General features: G+C 42.1%; 1 long non-coding RNA gene across 2 annotated transcripts; it reads left to right on the top strand.

Moving 5' to 3' along the window:
• LOC147575323 (uncharacterized) lies at positions 1-20204 on the top strand. 2 transcript variants are annotated; one of them, XR_015242263.1, is made up of 3 exons: positions 1-445; positions 2123-2215; positions 19113-20204. It is a non-coding gene; the product is annotated as an uncharacterized LOC147575323 (long non-coding RNA). The 2 variants fall into 2 exon arrangements; XR_015242264.1 differs by lacking the exon at positions 19113-20204 and adding an exon at positions 8524-9130.
• The last annotated feature ends 1314 nt before the right edge of the window (positions 20205-21518 follow it).

Here is a 21518-nt window from a genome sequence, read left to right as displayed (position 1 = left end):
AACTCTCGCGAGATTTAGCCGCCAGCTTCCGACTTCCTCCGTGAGTCCCGCCCCCTCTCCGTTGCCAAGGCGCCGGTTACCACGTTACCGGTAGGCGCCGGCTGCCAGCCTCCCTCCGGGTCCGCCCTTTTAGACCCGCGCTGCCCTCTGGCCGGTGCGGCTGGGCTTCCTGAGCCCCGGGATGTGGGGGAGCTGGAGAGGCAGGGCCACCCCTTGCAGCCGCCAGTCATCGTTTCAAACCAAAGTCTCACGGTCAGTGCCAATTCCAGCCACCACCAAAGTTCAAACACCTACCGTTCAAAGGAACAGAAAGCCGCCAGCGCTAAAAAAAAAAAAAAAAAAAAAATCCGGAGGAAAAAACAACCCCAAATGATGGGGCCTGTTCTTGAATATAGATGCTCTAGGAAAAAAGGCTTGAAATACCTTTTGGCCCCAAAGCTGGGAGGTGAGTACTTTGAATTGATAAACGACTCCAAACACATACATTTCCAATCTACCGCCCAAATCCATGTCCCTCGCCCAACAAAATCTAGAGAACCAAGCTCCAGAAACAAGTCCACAGTGAAAACAAAAAATAAACTTCCAGCTAGGTGAATATGTGTAACTGGAAAGGGCTAGTTATTAAGCACAGAGGGCAGGGTCCCTGATCTGAAGATCAGAGAATCAGTACTAAAATTTTAGTTGGGGGGGGGGGGGGAGGGTGTTTGTTTTTTTGTTTTTGTTTTTTTCTGAGATGAGGTGATTATAGATCACTTTTATTTTCTTCTCTCCTGCTGATCTGTATTTCCCAGCAATGAGTATGTATTACATCCATAATAAAGTGGTTTTGTTTGTTTGTTTTGTTTATTAACGTTTGAGAAAGACAATATGGAGACAAGATGAGGCTGGCCTGGAGTCAGAAGTGTTCTTTTTTATTTTTTTTTTATTTTTTTTATTTTTATTGTTTATTCTTTTTTTTTTTTATTTAAAAAAATTTTTTTTTCAACGTTTATTTATTTTTGGGACAGAGAGAGACAGAGCATGAACGGGCGAGGGGCAGAGAGAGAGGGAGACACAGAATCGGAAACAGGCTCCAGGCTCTGAGCCATCAGCCCAGAGCCCGACGCGGGGCTCGAACTCACGGACCGCGAGATCGCGACCTGGCTGAAGTCGGACGCTTAACCGACTGCGCCACCCAGGCGCCCCTTTTATTGTTTATTCTTGAGAGAGAGAGTGAGAGCGTGAGCGGGGGAGGCCCAGAAAGAGGGAGACACAGAATCAGAAGCAGCCTCCAGGCTCTGAGCTGTCAGCCCAGAGCCCACCAGGGGCTCGAACCGCGAACCGTGAGAACATGACCTGAGCAGAAGCGGGACGCCCAAGCAACTGAGCCACCCAGGGGCCCCAGAAGTGTTCTGATTCAGAAGTAGCCACTCCTTCTACCTTATTACATCACTGACACCTGCTCTAGGAACACAGTAGAGGGACACTGGGGCAAATACATGATGGCAGTTATGCTTTACTCTAGCGCCTGCCTGGGGATTCATCTGAATCTGGTCAAATGTGGCTTGTGATATGACAGTGCCCATATTCTCTGCTTCGTCCCCAGCCAACTCTTAACTTTGTTCAGTTCCTTCGTGTTCACTCCACCACTGAGCTTTGGCCAGCTTGCTTCTCTCCTTGTCCAATAATCTCTACTCCAAAGGTGTCTGTGAGGATTAAGGAACACATGTAAAGCATCCAGTACATTGCCACCTTACTCTCTCCTTCCCTTCTAGCACACTCTCCACCCACCCTGTTCTTGTTTCAAAAGCTTCCTCTCAAGTCAAACCTCCTCAAGAATTGGCTGGTCTGAGTATGCCTGTGAGGGTTCATTTTATGGGTTATGTGACTGGAGTCTGGATGCCCAGAAAGGTGGTAAAATACTATTTTGGGGGGGTGTGTCTCTGAGGGCATTTCTGAAAGACATTGGCATTTGAACGGGTGGACTGAGTAAAGAAGATCACCTCACCAGTGGGGGTGGGTATCCTGCAATCCAGTGGGGCCCTGAATGGAACAAAAAGGCAGAGGAAGGGTGAATTTGCTCTCTTTTGAGCTGAGACATCCATCTTCTCTACCCTCAGACATTGGCGCTCTTGATTCTCAGGCCTTTGGATTCAGACTGAATTATACCACCAGCTTTCCTGGGTTTTCAGCTGGAAGACAGCAGATCGTGGGACTTCTTGGCCTCCAGAATCACGTAAGCCTATCCCTGTGGTATATAAAATATAAATATGAATATAAAAATATGGAACATAAAAACATAAAAATATATAATATTGACTCAATAAATGTTATCGATGTAATATATAATATATAAATAGTACATATGATGTCATATGTTTTTTAAATCTACATAAATATAGATATAAATTACACATAGATAGCCATTCTGCTAAGGGGCCTTTGCATTAGAAACATGATGCTACTGTCTCCTTGAGCTGGAAGACATGAATGAGACTGGACCGAGTTCTCATAAAACGCTGTGTGCACTGTTGTTCAGTTTGCTTGGAATGCAGAGTTCTTCTGAGTAATATTATATAGTTATGAGGTCAAGTATTGTGTGCCTCCCCGGTGGATCGTAAGCTCATTGGGAGGCAACGCTTTGATTTATTCAGCACTGTATTCCTGGTGCCTAGAATTGTGCATGGCTCAAAGGAAGCACTCAATCATTGTTCCATGAATGAATGAATGAATGAATGATAATAGCTACTATTCATTAGACAGTTACTATGGGCCAGTGTTGTAAGTGCTTTACATTTATCATACCCACTCAGTTGTTGTGATAAGCCAAAGCAACTACCGTTGGCCCCATTTCATAGACGTGTTGAGTCACTTGCCCAAAAGTTTAGTAGGTTTTGTGGCTCGGTATAAGGGGCACAACTGGATCTTGCCAGGACAGTGTGATTCTATAGCCCGAACTCTTAGCTGCTAAGCTTGTATGGTCCTGGGACCAGCAGCAGCATCCCCCTGGGAACTTGTTAGAAATGGTAATTATTCTTCTCCCCACCCAAACCCACTGAATGTGCAACTCTGGGGGTGGGCCCAGCCATCTGTGTTGTAACAGGCCCTCCAGGGAATTCTGATGCACTCAAGTTTGAGAACCACTGCTCTACCCTCTACTGCTTTTCAGTTCCTGAACATCTGATCACTTCACTTTCTAGGAAAGAGAATGCCACTCACGTGCGTACGCTGGAAGAACAAAGGTGTCCATTTAATGTTGTGAGTGTGTTTGTGTTTGTTTTTGTTATTAATCGAACTTTGGGCAAGTTACTTAATGCCTTTGGACCTCAGTCTTGGCATTTGTAAAATGGGCAGGGGTAGGGGGCTGGACTAGAGACAAGGATGGCATTAAAAGCATCTGAAGATTTTACAAAATTCCAGTACCTGAAGTCCAGCCAGACCCATTAAAGTTGGCCTCGGGGTGGGGTGGGACCAGGGATTGGCATTTTAAAAAGCTTCCGAGGTGGTTCTAACAGCCAAAGTTGAACTAGGGCCTATCCTAAGCCAATCACAGCAATCTTCGTCCCCTGATTGGCGTAAAGGTGAGCATGTGACCCAGTTCTGCCCAATGAAATGTAAGGGAAAATGGCAAGGTGGCAGGAGGTGGGGGTGGGAAGGGGTCCCTGTGGGAAAATTTTCCCCGTTTGAACCCTGTGGATCCTTGCCCTGGGTGATCTTTAGCTTTAAAGAGAAAGAGATAAAGACCAAAATTACAAACTCACATGTCTCTAAGCAGCCTGGGAGTTAACTACGGCCTGCGTCTAGGGTGGCGGAGTTTGTAGATGAAAGATTTAAGCAGGAAAGGACTGTAGGAAGGAAGTACTCACCATCAGTCACAAGACTGGAGACCCCGACTTCGCAAATGGGGCAAAGACGGCCCAAGGAACTGAAACCAAGGTCAAAAGTAGGCCACGGAACCAAGCCAGTAAGGAAAGTGCAGCTACTGCGGACCTTCGGAGGCTACTACCCCCGCTGCCGCTAGAAACTGGATGTCGCTTTCACCAATTCTGCTGTCAGGGAGAATTCACCAATTGTCTGCTGCACTGGATGCTAACTAAAGCTAGCGCCCCGTTAAAAGCCTGGGGGAGACCTGCGTAATTGTCCAGGCCCAGGTCACATGCTAGTGAATCCCCGGTATGTAGCTTGAATGTCGGGAAATGACCCCGCCTCCCACCAGGACTTGGAAACTGAGGACATCCTTGAATGTAGGGGAAGGGTGCAGATACCGGTGGCCAAAAGATCATAAACGTCCACACAAACGTCCACTCTGCCAGTATTTGGCCACGAGGGACGGCCTCCAAATGTTGCCAGCACTTCTGATTTTTTAAAGGAAATCAGAAATTTAGATGTTTATGTGAAATTACTGTAAACATGGGCAACTAATTAAATTTCTTTTTTTTTTTTTAACGTTTATTTATTATTGAGAGACAAGAGAGACAGAGCATGGGCATGGGAGGGGCAGAAAGAGAGGGACACACAGAATCGGAAGCAGGCTCCAGGCTCTGAGCTGTCAGCACAGAGCGGTCGTGGGGCTCCCACTCACAAATGGGGAGATCATGACCTGAGCCGAAGTCGGACGCTTAACGGCTTAACCAACTGAGCCACCCAGGCGCCCAGGCAACTAATTAAAAAAAAAAAAAAAAAAAAAAGACACCTGGTCAAGCAAAAATGTTGGATTACTTTATGACTTTTTATTTCCTGTGGACAGATGATCAGGCAAAAGATGCAGTCACTCCTTACGCTATGCCTAGATTGTAGACGTTCTGGGAGGATTAAGGGTAAGTCATACTGGTATCTCCCTGTGAATTATGACATTGATGAGCATAGCCACAAACTTTTCTTAGGTAGGGACACCTGGGTGGCTCAGTCAGTTGCGTGTCCGACTTCGGCTCAGGCCATGATCTTGAGGTTGGTGCGTTCGGTCGAGCCCCTGGTGGGCCTCTGTGCTGCCAGCTGGGAGCCTGGAGCCTGCTTCTGATACTGTGTCTATCTCTCTCTGCCCCTCCCCTGCTTGTGCTCTGTCTGTCTCTGTCTCTGTCTCTCTCCCTCTCAAAAATAAATAAGTATTTAAAAAATAAAAGACAAAACAAACAACAACAACAGAACCCTTTTCTTATGTAATCAGAACCAGATGTGGGAGTGCTTTGTAAAAGAGCAGCTCCTCGAGATGGCAGGATCAGAAGTTACAAACAAAATTAGCAACGAAAGGCATTTGCTCTTAAAATTGAATTAGGGAAAGGGAGCCCTGGATTTTATTACTCTCAGCTTTGGAACAAACTTGGCTTTGGGCACAGTACTTACTGCCTTAGTTTATTTTTAAGATTTGTTCTTATGAGAGAATGGGCTGCGAGGCTATCTTTGGAAGATGCTGGCAGAAGAAAATCAAACTGGGTCTTTCTTCTGAACATGTTTATACTGGTGAAATCATGTTTAAATGAAGAGCAAGGACTTGAAGGAGGGAAAGATCTCCCAAGGGCTATTGAAGAGTGTGTGTAGAGGAAGGGCCATCTTCTTTGGTGACCACGGCAAAATCATCGACTGATAAGGAATGTGAATCCTCAGATCTTTTGGGGCACTTGTTCCCTTCAATGAGTTTCTCTTGTCAGAAGCCCCCAAACGCCCCACATCAGGGTTTAGGAAAACCACTCATCACCCCCTAACATGTGTTAATTGAGTAACTAAGGAATGGTTATTTATCGATTCCTAAATCTGATTCTCTTTGAGATTGAAAGGGTGATTCATATGAGTTTGCTCCATGGGCTCAAAAAATTTCACGTTTCTGAATTTTTTCTAAATTAAATATAACCTGGCACAAGTTCCTCCACTGTTTCTGCCTCAAGTCAAGGGAGTTTGGAAACGCATTCGGTTGGAGTTGTTGGGTACCTTGACTTTCCTGGGATTATTCTAAAAGCCTAGGAGGTTGTGGGGGAAAGAGGCCAGGAAATTTGAGTGAGGGCTTTCTAGTGTTTATTTTTTTCTGCAGTCTATCGGAATAGATGCTCCTTGCCACAGATTTGAGGTTCAGGCTTCCCTGTACCCCTCCTTCAAAATTCTTCCACCTTCTCCTCCTCGCCTACTAACTCAAAGCGAGGTCCCGGAACCAACAGTAGGAACACTCTTTGGGAATTTGTTAGAAATGCAGGGTCTCTGGACCCACTCCAGAGCTCCTGAATCAGAGTTGCATTTTAACCAGGTCTCCAAGCAGCTGGTGTGCAGATTTTTGCCGAGAAGCCCCAGATACCACATAATGTATCTCTCTCCCACCATTGTGCTCCTCACTGCCACCGTTCTGCATCTCTAGCGTGGAATTCAGGGAGTCAGACCTCTGCTCTCTCAAGTAACACTCCCACCTCCTCACATTTTGATAATTCATAATTCAACTCCCAATCCCAAAGTTCCTAGGCATCCAAGCTCCCCTGAGCCAGGCAAACCCAAAACCTAACCCCCAGGACTCTGAGGCTTAACTGCTCGGCGGGGGGGGGTGGAGGGGGGGAGAAAAAAACAAAAACAAAAACCCTTAGTCTTCTGTGATGAGTCTACAGTAGAAAGTTAAGTCCAGTTAATTTCTCAGTCACATTATTTTGTCACATACATTATTTTGTAACAGGCCCTCCAGGCTGGTGAAGTTTTAAAAATATTTCTTCTTCTGGAGTCTTTCCTGATTCTCTCGAGTTTGAGACCCGCCTAATTGCCCTGGGCTAGAATCTCTGGGGTCATCATGATTACAAAAAGAGGAACAGGCGTTAGTTAATAAGGAGGGGCTGGCAGTGTAGTTACATTATGCTGGCTCTGTTTGGTGCTGGTCCGCCCATGGACCACACCGCCTTTGGGTCTATGAGATGGAAACGCAGAGGCCAAAAGCAGTTGGTGCGTACCTGTCGCACAATCTGTGTGCAGAATGAGGGGACTGTTTATCTCCCCTCTCTCGTGATAGCAGGGACCCTGGGGGATGTAAGGATGTGAGAAATAGACCTTAATATTGGCAAAAGACCGTAGATTCAATTCGAGGATGAATAGTAATAAGAAAATGCAAATTACTATCATTACTTACGTTGCATGGCAGAGTTACACAACACTTTATTATACAGTAGATGCTACACAAAGAACTGCTATTTATAGACATTTTGTCCTGTTCCTCCAATCCCCCTAAACCCACTCTTTCAAAGCATTTGGCCCAAGTTCAATGGCAATGTGATAAGACAAATGCATTTACTTCAAATACATGCAGTGCCGAAAAATCAAACGAGAGAGCAGTACTGAAAATTGAAGAGCCAGGCTTGCCCCAAGTCAACGTGGAGAAGTTTTAAGCCTGAAGATATTTTAAGTGTTTCGAAGATAGAGGGTTCAAAATATATTTTAAAAACTTCTTTCAACTTAAGAGAAAGTGTATTTTTTTTAAAGGGAGGCACCTTAGAATTCAGTCGTGTTCCAAACTGAAAATACTTGGCAGATGTGCAGGAAATTAAAATATCTGCATGTTCATTAATATGAGAATTGGACAGTCGTGTCTTGAAAAAGTCATAACATGTAAAGGCCATTTAAAGGTACAGATTTTAAAAAAATTTAAGGAAAGCAAATTTCTTTCTTAAAGGGGTATCTAATTAAATTTTCACGAATCTCATGGGAGTAAATGATTTTGTGCCCTCTGCTTTAATTTTGTTCTTAAATTTAAGGGATGTTGGACAAAAAACAACATGCTCAGTATGTCATATTTTGACAAATGTCAACCAGAACTGGCTTGTTAAACATGGGTTATCTTCAGTTTGTGCCAATTAATTAATTTAAAATGTTTTCTTAATGCTAAATTCAAATAAGTTCTTGGTTTTGATACAACGTCTAATTTTCTTCTGTTTCTCAGGTGATTTGAAATTATAATTGAGAATAAATTTCACAAAATTAACACATAAAAGGGCATCACTGGAAACATTTTCCATTGCATAATTCCAAATGCCATGGAAATGGTTGGCGTATTTGGATAGTCATGGAACTTAATTCCATACGTACATATTTCAAAATTATCCATCTGCTCAACACCAGGAAGGGTTTCAATGGTAAGATCTTGGTGTACCCAATTGTGGAGAACTTGGTGTGATAAAATTTGCAAAATCAAAATCGTGTTATTTCTTTAAAAAACAATTAGTGGGATTAGAAAGTTGGTCCAAGCCTGCAATATGGTGTTATGAGAACAAGAAAACAAGATCCTTTATTCACGTCTCCCTGTACTCCTGTGTGACCGCCAGGGAGAAGGTGCACACAGAAGTTATGAACTAAAGGTAACCCCCCAGATTCTGAGGACTAGGTGACGTTAGCTTAAGTTTTACTGTTAACCAAATGAGACCTTCTCACTTGAAATTGTAAGCGCTGAAAAAATAACAGTGACATTCAAACCGTGCCCTAAGTATATTTATATTGGAAAAATACCTTGACATCTTTAGTCCAAGTACTATAAACTATCCCAATACTAGTATTGAGCTATAGTTAATTCACTTCTCCTTTGATTTGTAGCAACTGTATAAACAGAATGGGTGCCAATTATTTATAAACACATAAATAAAGTGACCGTGGTAGATTGTCTGCAAAGATGGTTGCTGGCCATTCCTCCCATCCCTATGGGTGCATGAAGCTCCTCCTCTCAAGAGATGGAATCTATTTCCTCACTTCTCGAAGACTGGCCTTTGACTTGCTTTGACCACGAGAACATGGTGGCAATACTATCCCGGAACTTCCAAGCTGAGGCCTGGAAGTTTACACTTTAGCTAGAGGGAATACCATCTGCTGTGTCAAGAAGTCCAGGGATTCCTGCTGGAGAAAGAAGCCAATGGGAGGGGACTCCAGGAACTCAGCTGACAGCCAGAAGGCCCCGGAGACATGAGGGAGTCCAGCCAACACCACAAGAAAAGAGGCCCAGCTGTCCTATGCAGTCCCCAGTTGTTCAAGCCATTTCGGCTAAAGCACCAGCCCTGTGAGTGAGGCCATCGTGGGTCTTTCAGCCCCTCGTGAACCCACCCCAGCTAACACCACATGGAACACGGAAGAACTGTCCCTCTGTGCTCGGCCCTAATTCCTGACCCACACACTCATGAGCAAATAAAATGGTTGTTATTTTAAGCCATCACATTTAGATGTGGTCTGTCTGTTACATCCCAGTAGATAACCTCACAGCGACAACTTTCTAAATCCTTAAAATTGGGGTTTACTAAATCTTAAAACATTTCGGAGGCTGAAAGGAAAAGGCTAGTAGAATATTCATTAGCCGAAGCTGTCATAACTAAGGGAATTTTTTAAAAGTCCTTTTGAAAAAGTTTGTGGCTGTGTTTATAAACTATCTCAGTTGCTAATATTTCTGTCACCGAGAGGGATTTGTTTGTAAGTTAGCTAATGTGTAACCTTGACCATAGCAATGACAAGAGTAGTTACTTCGATACTCACTTCATTTTCACTTGGTGTTATGTAAATGCAAAATTCCAAGGAAGGTGGGAATAATGAAAAACAGCATTACAAACTGGGCCCTCTGCTAAGCACTCTGAGGCTGCAAATGTTATCTCTATAGAGCACACCCGACACACACGTATATTAATAGAAATACTTGTGTGCATGTATACCTGGACCTAAGACCAAAAGCAATTTATCTAGGGCTAGAACATGCTTTAAGTGAGTCAGAATTGTTATTCAAATTATAAATATGACTTGCAATACTAGTACTGAATTTTTAAAAACTTGGCCACCTCACGTTACCAAATTTGCCAGCCTTTTGACAATGGTGTGTGTGGAAACATTGCTAGCAGTTTTGTCGACCTCGAGATTTTTTTTTTATCTGCAAAATTGGGATAGATTTTTTTTTAAGAAAAGAACATTTAAATTAGCAGGTGACATATGGATCAGATACTAGCTATATTTGGTGCCTGTTCACTAGAAAATTACATAAAAGGATAGTTAGGAAAGGAGGTGAAAAAGAACCAGTAAAAGGAGCCAAATACTAAAGGGAAGAAAAGTCTAGTTTATACATAAGACATTATTAGCATAAGGCATTTTGTTCTGTAATGTAACTGTTGTAAATGTAGGAAGAGGATAGGAGAAAAGTGGTAAATATACAGAAAATAAGAAGAGAACAAAGTGAGTTTTTAGAAAACCAGACGCATGCACACAGAATGAAGGAAAGATCTATAAACTAGTCTACTGGGTTTCCATTTTTGGTTAATATTTTGGATTAGATCATGTAAAAACTTTTCCCACATTTGATAGTCGTCTAGATAATGCTGGATAAAATATAATGACACCAGAAAAAAGGGGATAATCTTTAGGAGTCAGCAAAACAGAGGGTGAAAACCAAACTGGTAAGGATTATCTTCGTGGAGCTGGGGAGGGGTTTCAGTTGTAAAAGTCCCAAAGGACAGGGGACAAGACTGGGGGGATGGAACTGTGGCCTCCACATAGACAAAGACCCTCAAAGAGCTACACCCTTAGGGAAAGGGTGGAGGGACTAGAAAAACTCATCCAGCCAACATAGATAATAAGGAAGCTTATCTCTTTTTTTTCTGGACCCTGAGTAGGAAAGAAATGCCCCCTCTGAATTCGTCACAACAGGACTATACTAACATAGGTTTAGAGTTCAAATTTATACAATGGGAAAATGAGCTAAACAAACTCTGAAAGGACAAACCTTCAGCCTAGATGTACCAGATGCCCACAAACAAAGATCTATTTGTTCAAAAGTACAAAACACACAAGGAAACAGTCCACCATGAGCGAGAGTCAACAGAAACAACCAACAACAAGATCAGATCTCAAACAGTTCAGATAATTGGTTTATTAAAGACCCATTTAAAATACATTGGTTGACAATGATTAAAGCCACAAATAAATGAATAAACACAAGAAAAGAACGACTCTTACAGTAGTTTTGAAAAAGAAACTAGGGTGCATTCACCTTGGTAAGCGATTTTTCCCTTTATCATTGTCAGTGGAACCAAATACTCAACATGAGACTGCACCTACGCATTGTATATTAACCAGAAGCAGTAAAGTTTCCCCATGAGTCATCCATTGTCACTCATTTAGCAAACATTTATCAGTATCTGCAATGTGCCACCAATTGTGCAGGGCCTGGAATGGGGGCGTGGGGAGTGTTCAGCAGGTGAAGGAGACAGACTCTCCAGAGGGGCAGAGAGAATTGCAGGCAAAACAGACATTTAAATTAATTTCTAGTGTGATGCATGTACCCAGGATGAAGGGAAGAAAACAAAGACCCAGGCTAGGAGGGGCCTAGGAAAACCCTAAGGAAATGATGCTTCAGCAGAAATCCAAGGGATGAGTAGAATTTATCCTGATGGAGGGAGTAGAGGAAGCTGTCCAAGCAGAGAGGAGAGGATGTTGGAAGGCCTGGATTCAAGATAGGCTGGTGTCTTTGAGAGTCTGCAAGAAGGCCACTAAGGTGGAATGAAAAAAACAGTGGGGGCGTAAGGTGTATGTGTAGAGTCACCATGTGAGGCTGAATAGCTCTAGGGGCCATATTCTGAATATCATTATATGCTAGGCCAACCAGTTCAGATTTGGATTTATCCTGCAGGCACTGGGGAAATTTGGGAGAGAAAAGACCCGTCAAATTTAGGCTTTGGAAAAGACCTTTCTGGGGATGAGGGGCTAGATGGTTTAGAAAAAGGTAGACCCGTCATTCTTCAAGGTTGTTGTAACCACAACAAAAGGAAGTTCTTATCCTCCAAGTTTTGGGGGAAAATACTTGAACTATTTTGATAAGCATCAGTGGGGGAATAAAACAGTTAAGAGAATATAAGCTTGGAAATACATCCACTGTGCATTCCTAAATGCAAAGACAAGCATAAGAATAATATATAGAACACACTTCCATTTTTACAAAGAGAAATAAAACCTAAAGTCATCCTTGCATACAGTGCACAGTAAAAAATATATATTAATATGACAGAAAAGCTCAAAAACTTCCAGCCCCCTCTTCTTATTCTTCAGGCTCCTATTGTGGATAGGTGTTGAAAACAATAACAACGATGCTTCCTGTTTTCAAATTCACTGCTGATTGTCTAAAGGAATGAAAAAGGAGAAAAACTCAAAATTGCTCCAAGGTCAAAATCATGACTCCCTCACTAGAAAGTGAGCTTCCCGGAAATAAGCCACATGTTTTATTCATCTTTGAATTTCCCCAGTCCCTGGCATGTAAATGCCCAATAAAAGTTTATTGGATGTGAGAATAAGAATATGGGAATTTGGGAATGCCCTAAAGGTTATGCAGAAACTGGCCAGAGATTACATTTTGGGGAGCTCAGTTCAACACATATTTATCAAGCCTTTGTCGTGTGCCACCCTGAGCTGGCATGTAGGGTGAGGGGAGGCGGTTGTGTCTAGCAGCTTAAAGTCCTAACCTTAGCAACAAGCAAAGGAGGATTAGAAAGACATGGTCAAGGGTACCTACCAGCTTTGGAGTTAGGCAGACTGGGGTTTAAATTAGGATTCTTCCACTGACCAGCAGTTTGACCAAACATAAACAGCTTAACCTCTTTGGTCCTCCACTTCCTTATCTGCAAAATAAAGATTATGATAATAGTGCCCACCTCAGAATGTTGAGAGACAGAAATGAGATATTCATGTTGTGCACTTAGCGCAGTCCTTGGGACAGAGTAAGCTCTCGGTTCACATGAGATATTACTGTAGACAAATGTAGGGCTCAGATGAGTGTATCTGCTTGGTGCTACTCTTGCCAGTTACTCTAGAATATCTCTTTGGTAACTTTGGTAGGGAGAATAATGGTCCCCCAAAGATGTTCATAGCCTAATCCCTGGATCCTAAGAATATGTTACTTTCCATGGCAAAAGAGTCTTTGCAGATGGGATTAAGTTAAGGATCTTGAGATGCAGAGATTATCCTGGGTTATCCAGTGGGTCCTGTGTCATCATGAGAGTCTTTATAAGTGAAAGAGGGAGGCAGGGAAATCAGAGAAAGGTATGGCGGTGGAAGCAGAGGTTGGAGTGCTGTGTTGCTGGCCAGAGGTCACAGGTCAAGAATTGTGAACAGTCTTGGGGCGCCTGGGTGGCGCAGTCGGCTGAGCGTCCGACTTCAGCCAGGTCACGATCTCGCGGTCCGTGAGTTCGAGCCCCGTGTCAGGCTCTGGGCTGATGGCTCAGAGCTTGGAGCCTGTTTCCGATTCTGTGTCTCCCTCTCTGTCTGCCCCTCCCCCGTTCATACTCTGTCCCTCTCTGTCCCAAAAATAAATAAACATTGAAAAAAAAATTAAAAAAAAAAAAAAAAAGAATTGTGAACAGTCTTTAGAAGATGGGAAAGGCAAAGCAATGGATTCTCCCCTAGAGCCTATACCTTGACTTTAGCCCAACAAGATGAGTTTGGACTCCTGACCTCCAGAATTGTAAGATAGTAAATTTGTGTTGCTTTGAGCCACTATCTTTATGCTAATTTGTTACAGCAGCCATAGGAGACTCATACAGTAATGATGGACAAAGAGATGGGCTGCCCAGACCGTATTCAAGGAAAGACTTGCTGTCCTGTTGCCAGGAACACAATCAAGAGATGGCCTCTGCTGTCGGCTCCTTTGGCTTCCGCCTTAGCTGCGGAGAGCTGTTCATCCAAGGTCATGTCCCTTTTGGGGCAGCTCACACCGGGTGACTGAGGGAGGCAAGAGTGGGATGGGGCTGTGCAAGCCTGTTACTTTGGCTCAACTCAGAAACTCTGAAAGGCAATCATTGCCACAGAGCTTCCTGTGGGTTTGGCGGAGGCTTTGTTGGACGTGCACCATGGTTGGGCTTTTCTCTCTGCCCAGTTCTGCTTTGTTTAGAAAAAAAAAAAAACCAAAAAAACAGTTCTCCCTCCTGTGTTTCTCCTTTATTCTCATACTACCACACTCACAACACTTCTGACACCAGATACATGGGGGTTTTCCCCGCACCAAGCAATTCTGCAACACCAGCTGGGTGTCCTACAATTCAACTCAATTCTGACACTGTATGCAGATAGCATCACATCCCACGGGTTCAGCGCTCAGTCTTGCCAGACTGCCCCCTCAACCGCCACCCAAGATGCCTGCTACAAGTCCAGCTCATCACCTATACTTCTGACTGACTGGCTGTAAATCAGAGTTCTTGCAATCCCCTTCTCAGGTTCAATTAATTTGCTAGAGCATCTCACAGAACTCAGGAAAATAGTTACATTTACCAGCTTATGAAAGGACGTGATAAAGGATACAGATGAGCAGGCAGATGGAGAGATACATAGGGCGAGGTCTGGGAGTGTCCTGAGTGCAGGAGCTTCTGTCCTTGAGGAGCTGGGGTGTGTCAGCCTCCCAGCATGTGGATGTGCACACCAAGCTGTAAGCTTTCCAAACCCCAGAATAGTGGGATTTTATGGACGCTTCCTCATGTAGCATGCTTAATTATTAACTCCATTTCTAGCCCCTCTGCCCTCTCTAGAGAACAGGGAGTGGGGCTGAAAATTCCAAGCTTCTAATCCTGGCTTGGTCTTTCTAGTGACCAGCCCCCATCCAGGAACCCATCCGGGAGGCTACACAGAGTCGCCTCTTTGGATCAAAAGATGCTCCCGGAGCTCTTATAGCTTAGGAATTTACAAGGGTTTCAGGAGCCCTGTGTCAGGAGCTAGGGAAGAGACCAGCTTTTATATTTCCAATTATCCCACATGCTTCCTTCCACTTGTTTTCACAGATGTTGAGTCCTAACTGTTGTACTTCAAACTCTGTTTCGGTATTCTACTTCCAGGAAAATCAACCTGTATCAGAAACCCATCTGACAGGGAAGAACTATATCTTTGAGATTGTAGGTCACTATTTAACTGTCTGGATTTTTTAAAACTTTTAAATTTCTGTAAAAATAGAGAATAGTAGTATTTTATCCATAATTCTTTCACCAGTGTGTTTCACTGCTCTTCTGTCCCTTTCTTAAAACATAAAATAACATAACGTAGCATAATGTAACTTAACATAACATAACATAACATAACATAACATAACATAACATAACATAACATAACATAACATAAGGTAACGTAACATAACATAAATAAAATAGAAATAAAAGCAAAACTCTGATTTAGAGGGGCACCTGGGTGGTTCAGTTAAGTGTCTGACTTTGGCTCAGGTCATGATCTTGCAGTTTGTTAGTTCAAGTCCCATGTCAGACTCTGTGCTGACAGCTCAGAGCCTGGAACCTGCTTCGGATTCTGTGTTTCCCTCTCTCTGCACCTCCCTGACTTGGACTCTCTCTCTCTCTTTCTCTCTCTCTCAAAAATAAGTAAACATTAAAAAAATCTTATTTAGATCTGGGGATAACATAACCTGCTCATGTTGTAAATAGGAAAGCCAAGTATAATTGCATTTGTAATTTTATGTGTGCAGGAAGTAATTTGCAGTGTTTAGGTGCTAGCCAAGTTGAGCTGAGGAGTAGAGATCTCATAGGAAAGTATAAAGTGGTCTTGTCTCCTCAGATGCAAAAGAGGGCACAAAATTCATCCTTTGGAGGGCTCACCCTCTGTTCATATGTATGGATATTTTATTACCTGATTCAAGACATTTGAGTTTTATTTAATAAACCATTGTGAAATTTCCAATTAAAGCCAGTATATTGGGAGACACCTTTATTTCCTCTTCCTCCCAAAATCTGACTGAAAGACAATAAAGGGATGAGAAAGTACTAACTCACAAGGACAAAAAGAGTGGGAGAAGAGACAATAGTGGATAAGAGATTTCAACAAATACTGGAAGACAAAAAGTTGTTGGGGGGATTTCTGGTAAACATGGTAAACTAATACTCTACATTTGTCTTTGCTTCTTCCAGAAACCCCACTAAAACAACAAGAAGGAGGGGCACTTTGCTGGCTCAGTCAGTAGAGCACATTGTTCTTGATCTTGGGGTCATGAGTTCAGGCTCCACATTGGGCATAGAACTTACTTAAAAAATATATTGGGGCATCTTGCCAGCCCCATCAGTAGAACATACAACTCTTGATCTCAAGGTTGTAAGTTTGAGTCCCATATTGGGTGTAGAGATTACTTAAAAAATTTTTTTTTAATTAAAAAAAATAAAACAACATAAAGGAATAAAAAATCTATGTATTAGATATAGATGTGCCACACCTGAGGGGAGAGCAGTCATCAGCTTTCAATCTAGAATTTTATACCCAGCCAAGCTGTCACCAGAGTAACAGAGCAAAGATATTTTCAGACATGCAAGGGCGTAAAAAATCTATCTCCCATTTACCCTCTTTCAATAAACTTTTGGAAATGTACTCCAACAAAATGTGAGTAAAATAAGAAAGAGTGAGATAAGACTCTAAGGAAGAAGAGATTCAAAGTGAGGAAGAGGCAAAGGAAATTCAGAGGACAATGGCGAAGGGATGATTCAAAATGACAGCTGTGCAGTAGGCCCTAGAGAATAACGTGTCCTGATTGGAGTAAGAAAACAAAATCTGAGAGATCTTGGAAAAACATGGAACTGATTCTTTGAATGTAGAGAACATATTGTTGATAAACCTATGACAGAAATGTTGGAGCCCTTGGAAAATTACTTAGAAACAATACTTAGAAAACCAGAGAAATAAAAAAACCAAGTCAATAATTAACTCTAGGAAAAGCAAAGGGTTTTATAAGAGAGGAAGCATGGTCATAGAGCATCTACTTGGTTTGGTAGAAAACAATATTTATATGGTCATAATATAAACATTTCCTACCCCCAAATTGCTGTGTAATGATGTTGGAGAGATAGGAGAGGCCAAGTAAGGAGTGGTGTTAGTGTGGGGGAAATGAACGAATAGACATTCTAAAATTGATAAATCAAGAAATAGTAGTTTAAGTTTCTTATTTAGAAGGATGGTAATAAGTACCAGGGAAAAATGTATAAGGTTTGGGGATGATTGCCTCTGGAGAATAGGACATGAAAACTAAGATGGGGAAGGGTAGGATAGAGGGTTTTTTTTTTAAATTATGTGCTTTTCAACTATATTATTTTGAATAAATCATTAGATATTGAAGATAGCAATATATACTATATTAGACTATAATAATAAGTCAGTCAGAGAAAGACAAATATATGTTTTCACTCACATTTGGAACTTGAGAAACTTAACAGAAGACCATGGGGGAAGGGAAGGGGAAAAATAGTTTCAAACAGAGAGGGAGGCAAACCATAAGAGACTCTTTAAATATAGAGAACAAACTGAGAGTTGATGGGTGGCAGGGGGGCAGGGGGGGAGAGGGGAAGATGGGCATTGAGGAGGGTACTTGCTGGGATGAGCACTGAGTGTTGTATATAAGTGATGAATCACGGGAATCTACCCCCAAAACCAAGAGCACACTGTATACACTGTATGTTAGCCAACTTGACAATAAGTTATATTAAAAAAAAAGATCTTTTGAAATTTAAAACATTAATTAAAACTTGCTTTGGTGCACTTTTAGAAACAGTTAGAATCTTCTCATGAAAATGAAGACTTGAGAAAATATTCTCAGAATAGTGGTCAAGAACATAGACTTTGAGGTCTGACAGTTTGCTTTTTAGCCTTAACTCTGCCATGTGCTATGTGACCTTAGATAAATCACTTAACTTCTCTGAACCTTGATTTTTATTGCCATACAATGTGGTTATCAATAATACCTATGTCATAGGAATGATTTGAGAATTAAATGAGATAAAAATCAGAACAATAACAATTAAGGAACTTTGCTGAGCATTTTGTACATATTATCTTACTGAATCTTCATAATCTGTAAATTTTGTGAAGAGTAAACATCACAATGCCTAATTGTTTAATTACTAATTATTTAATAAACATCAGCGGTTTTCTATTAGTATTTTTATGGGCATGAAGATGAATAGGAGAAAGAGAATGAAAAAAAAAAGACAAACTCAGTAACATTCTGCTTACTTTGAGGCCAGATCTGTGATATCCTCTGTCCCCCTATTACACATAGTCTTGAATGTGAAATAAGAAGAAGGAAGTCGCCAGGACATCAAAGTTCTGTTCACAAGTGACACTTTTTTTGTTTAGCTCTGCACTGTTTCATTTAACTGTGGTAGGTGTGTCTGACTGGCTCAGTCAGTAGAGCATGGGACTCTTGATCTCAGGGTTGGGAGTTTGAGCCCCAGGTTGGATATAGAGATTACTTACAAAAAATAAAATTGTGGTAAAATATACTTAACATAAGATTTACCATTTTAACCATGTTTAGTTGAGTAGCATGTAGCACATTCCCATTGCTGTGTGACCATCACCATCCTTCTCCAGAACTTTTCATCTTCCCACACTGAGACTCCATCCCCCTTAAACACTAACTCCCCATGGCCCACTCCCCCAGCCATGGGCAGCCACAATTCTACTTTCTGCTTCTATGAATTTGATGTGATGGGTATATCATATAAGTGGTGTTTGTCATTTTATGTCTAAGTTCAATAAACTTAGCATAACGTTTTCACCCATGTTGTAGCATCTCTCCAAACTTTATTCTTTTTCACGGCCGAATAACACTTCATCGCACTATACGCCACATTTTGTTATTCGTCCATCAGCGGACACTTGGGTTATTTCCCCTCTTGGCTATCATGCATAATGTTGCTATGATACATGCAGGTACAGATGTCTGTTTGAGTCCTTGCTTTCAATTCTTTTGGGTGTATAACCAAAAGTGAAATTGCTGGATTGCGTGGTAATTCTACGTTTAATTTTTTGAGGAGCCGCTATACTGTTTTCTGCAGCAGTGCACCGGGGTTATAACTTCTCCCCATCCTCACCACCACTAGGGGTTTTGCACATCCAATCCTGGGTCCATAAGGAAGAGATTCTGTTGCACAGATTTTTAGAAATAGAATTGCCAGGCCAAAGGATATATGTCCTCCAGAAGAGTTGTAACCGTTGACATCACCACTCTTGGTATATGAAAGTGCTTATCTGCCATATTCTCACCAACCTTAGATAACTGCACTCTTAAAATTTGTTATGCTGATGGACCAAAAATATCTCGTTGCATAAATTTGTATTTTTCTGATTACCATTAGAGTATCTTTTTTGCATTTTTATTGGCTACCCATGTAATTTCGCTGTGTTTTAATCAGGTCTCTGTCTGAGGACCTTTGGCTTGTCAACCCACCGCATATGTGGAATGGCCAAACAAGAAGATGAATATGGGAAAGTGTTAGAAATGCATCCAATGACAATAAAATGACTGCAGAGACATTCAAGATGATCACCTTGAGTCATCAAGTTACACTGCATTTAGGAAGTAGAATAGTGTTCTACAAAGAGTTCTATCAAAAACGGTTAAAAATATGAAGTCTTAGTAATTTTTAAAAGCTGCCATTTATTGAACATCAACCATGTGTCATCCTCTGTGTTAAGGCTTTTCAAACATCATTTTATTTCATCTTGGCTTGAACAAGTATCGTGTCATTTTATGTTGTAGAAAGGAAGGTTTCTGGAGACTTGCCCAAGGTCACAAACCGCAGTGAGTGGGTAGTTGGGTCCTAATCCAAATTGGTGACACCCTCACCCTTTGAGAGTGACATCTGAGGGAGGTCCTGGAGACTCATGGACCACGTGTACTATGCTTACCAGTGTCCCAAATAGTACAGGCCTTTGGTTTTGTTTTTGTTCTTGTGTGTGTTTGTTTTTTTGTTTTGTTTTGTTTTTGCAAATCCAGAGTCAGTAGACTTTCGGGAGAGGACTTTATTGCAGTTCTGCTAAAGTGTGTGCCGTGATTCACTGGGAAATGACTTTAGGTGGTGCTTAGGCAACATTCAATGGGACTGAATCACTCAGTGAGGAAGTTATTCTCCGTTCCGTCCCTCTCAATCATCTATCAAGGAGAGAGTCTCCACGTGGTGCTCCCAAGTCTGTAACACCTCTTTGGCATTTGCTGATGTTGTCTTTTCACCAAATGCTGCCACAGATTCAGTGCTTCAGCAGGTACTAATGTCTAGGTAGAATTTCATAGCATTTTTAAAAAAATGATATTTACTTTTACATTCATCATCTCATTGTGGCAAGATGTCTGTTTCTCATTTGAACTAATAAAGCAAATTTCTCTTTTAAAATGAATTTACTTTTGTAAAGATAGTGACTCACTTGACAGAAAATTGTAAGCATACACTGTTACCAATTATGAAATAACTGGACAAAATTGTGAATAAAGGTAACACTTGAGTGAAGTTTTGGAGACACTGCTCCCTGGGTTCATAAGGGCAATATCTAAGCTCCATGGGTGTCACTATTTGTTAACTCTATTCATACTTGCCTGACTGGATACATTATATCACATGGGATGCTTGTTATAAACTTTTTTTTTTAAGTTTTTTAATGTTTATTTATTTTTAAGAGAGAGAGAAAGAGATAGAGCATGAGCAGAGGAGGGACAGAGCAGGGGGGGGAGACAGAGAATCTGAAGCAGGCTCCAGGCTCTGAGCTGTCAGCACAGAGCCTGACGTGTGGCTTGAACCACGAACTGTGAGATCATGACCTGAGCCGAAGTCAGATGCTCAACCGACTGAGCCACCCAGGTGCTCCTGGGACGCTTGCTATAAATGCGGATTCCCAGGACTTTAACGAAAGAGCCTTGGTAGGTAGATCTGAGATGGGCTGAGGACTACTGTCATTCCAGCTCAGTTGAAATGGTGGACTAGGCCTGTCTTCAAAAACTAAAAGCCAACCTCTGTACTTCCTATGACGAAAATAAAAAGTGTTCTCAATTTACCAGGTAAACTAAACTGGTACTGATTTATCTGATTCTGTGCACAGAAGCACAAGACAGGGGAAAACCTGTGATCTGTCCCACTCAGCATTTCTAATTTTTTCCCCATTTCTTCAAAGGAAAGGAAAGTCTTAAAAATTACAGAAGAGACTTGTAAAGGACCATCCGTTCCATCTTTCAGACTCAAATGCAAAAAGAGGTTCAATAACCTCAGGGTCTGGCCTTTCAGAAGGCAATCAAATTGTGGATGATTTGAGGCTCATTCGGGACAACGTGGGCAATTTTGCTCACTCACCACATGAATTTCTTTTTTCTTTTTCTTTTCTTCCTCCCCCTCCTCGCCAAGTCACAGATGGGTGCTGGAAGCTGAGCCAACACCGTGCCCTGAGGTGCAGACATCTGTGGTGGGGTATGGAGAGGAGGCACAGAATGTGCCTGATGAAACTGACCAGACAGACGTTCCGATCGTGAGCCGGAAGGCAGGTGTGGGCTTCGTTTCTGACCTGGGCTGTCTGTGGGGAAGGTATGCGCCAGGGTATGATAGCGTGCCTTGAATATGCCCCGGACTGTGGAACAGGTTTTGTTTTTTCTGCCAGCAGATGCTTTTTTGTAGTGTTGAAGGGCTTGGTGGAAGAACCAGCACATAGGAGCACATGGAAAATACACGGCCAGGATGTCAGCAATCACGTCACGGTTGCACTCTGGAAAGGGGTGATCACTTTGAACAACGCACACGCATTCACATGACAATCCATTAAGACTCCAGCCTGGGTAA

The sequence above is a fragment of the Puma concolor genome, chromosome D3, assembly GCF_028749965.1.
Source record: "Puma concolor isolate L17-30 chromosome D3, mPumCon1.1.hap2, whole genome shotgun sequence".
In the NCBI taxonomy this organism is placed as follows: Eukaryota; Metazoa; Chordata; class Mammalia; order Carnivora; family Felidae; genus Puma; species Puma concolor.
Note: the sequence above shows the minus strand (reverse complement) of the source record. Positions and strands in the feature narration are given on the sequence as shown.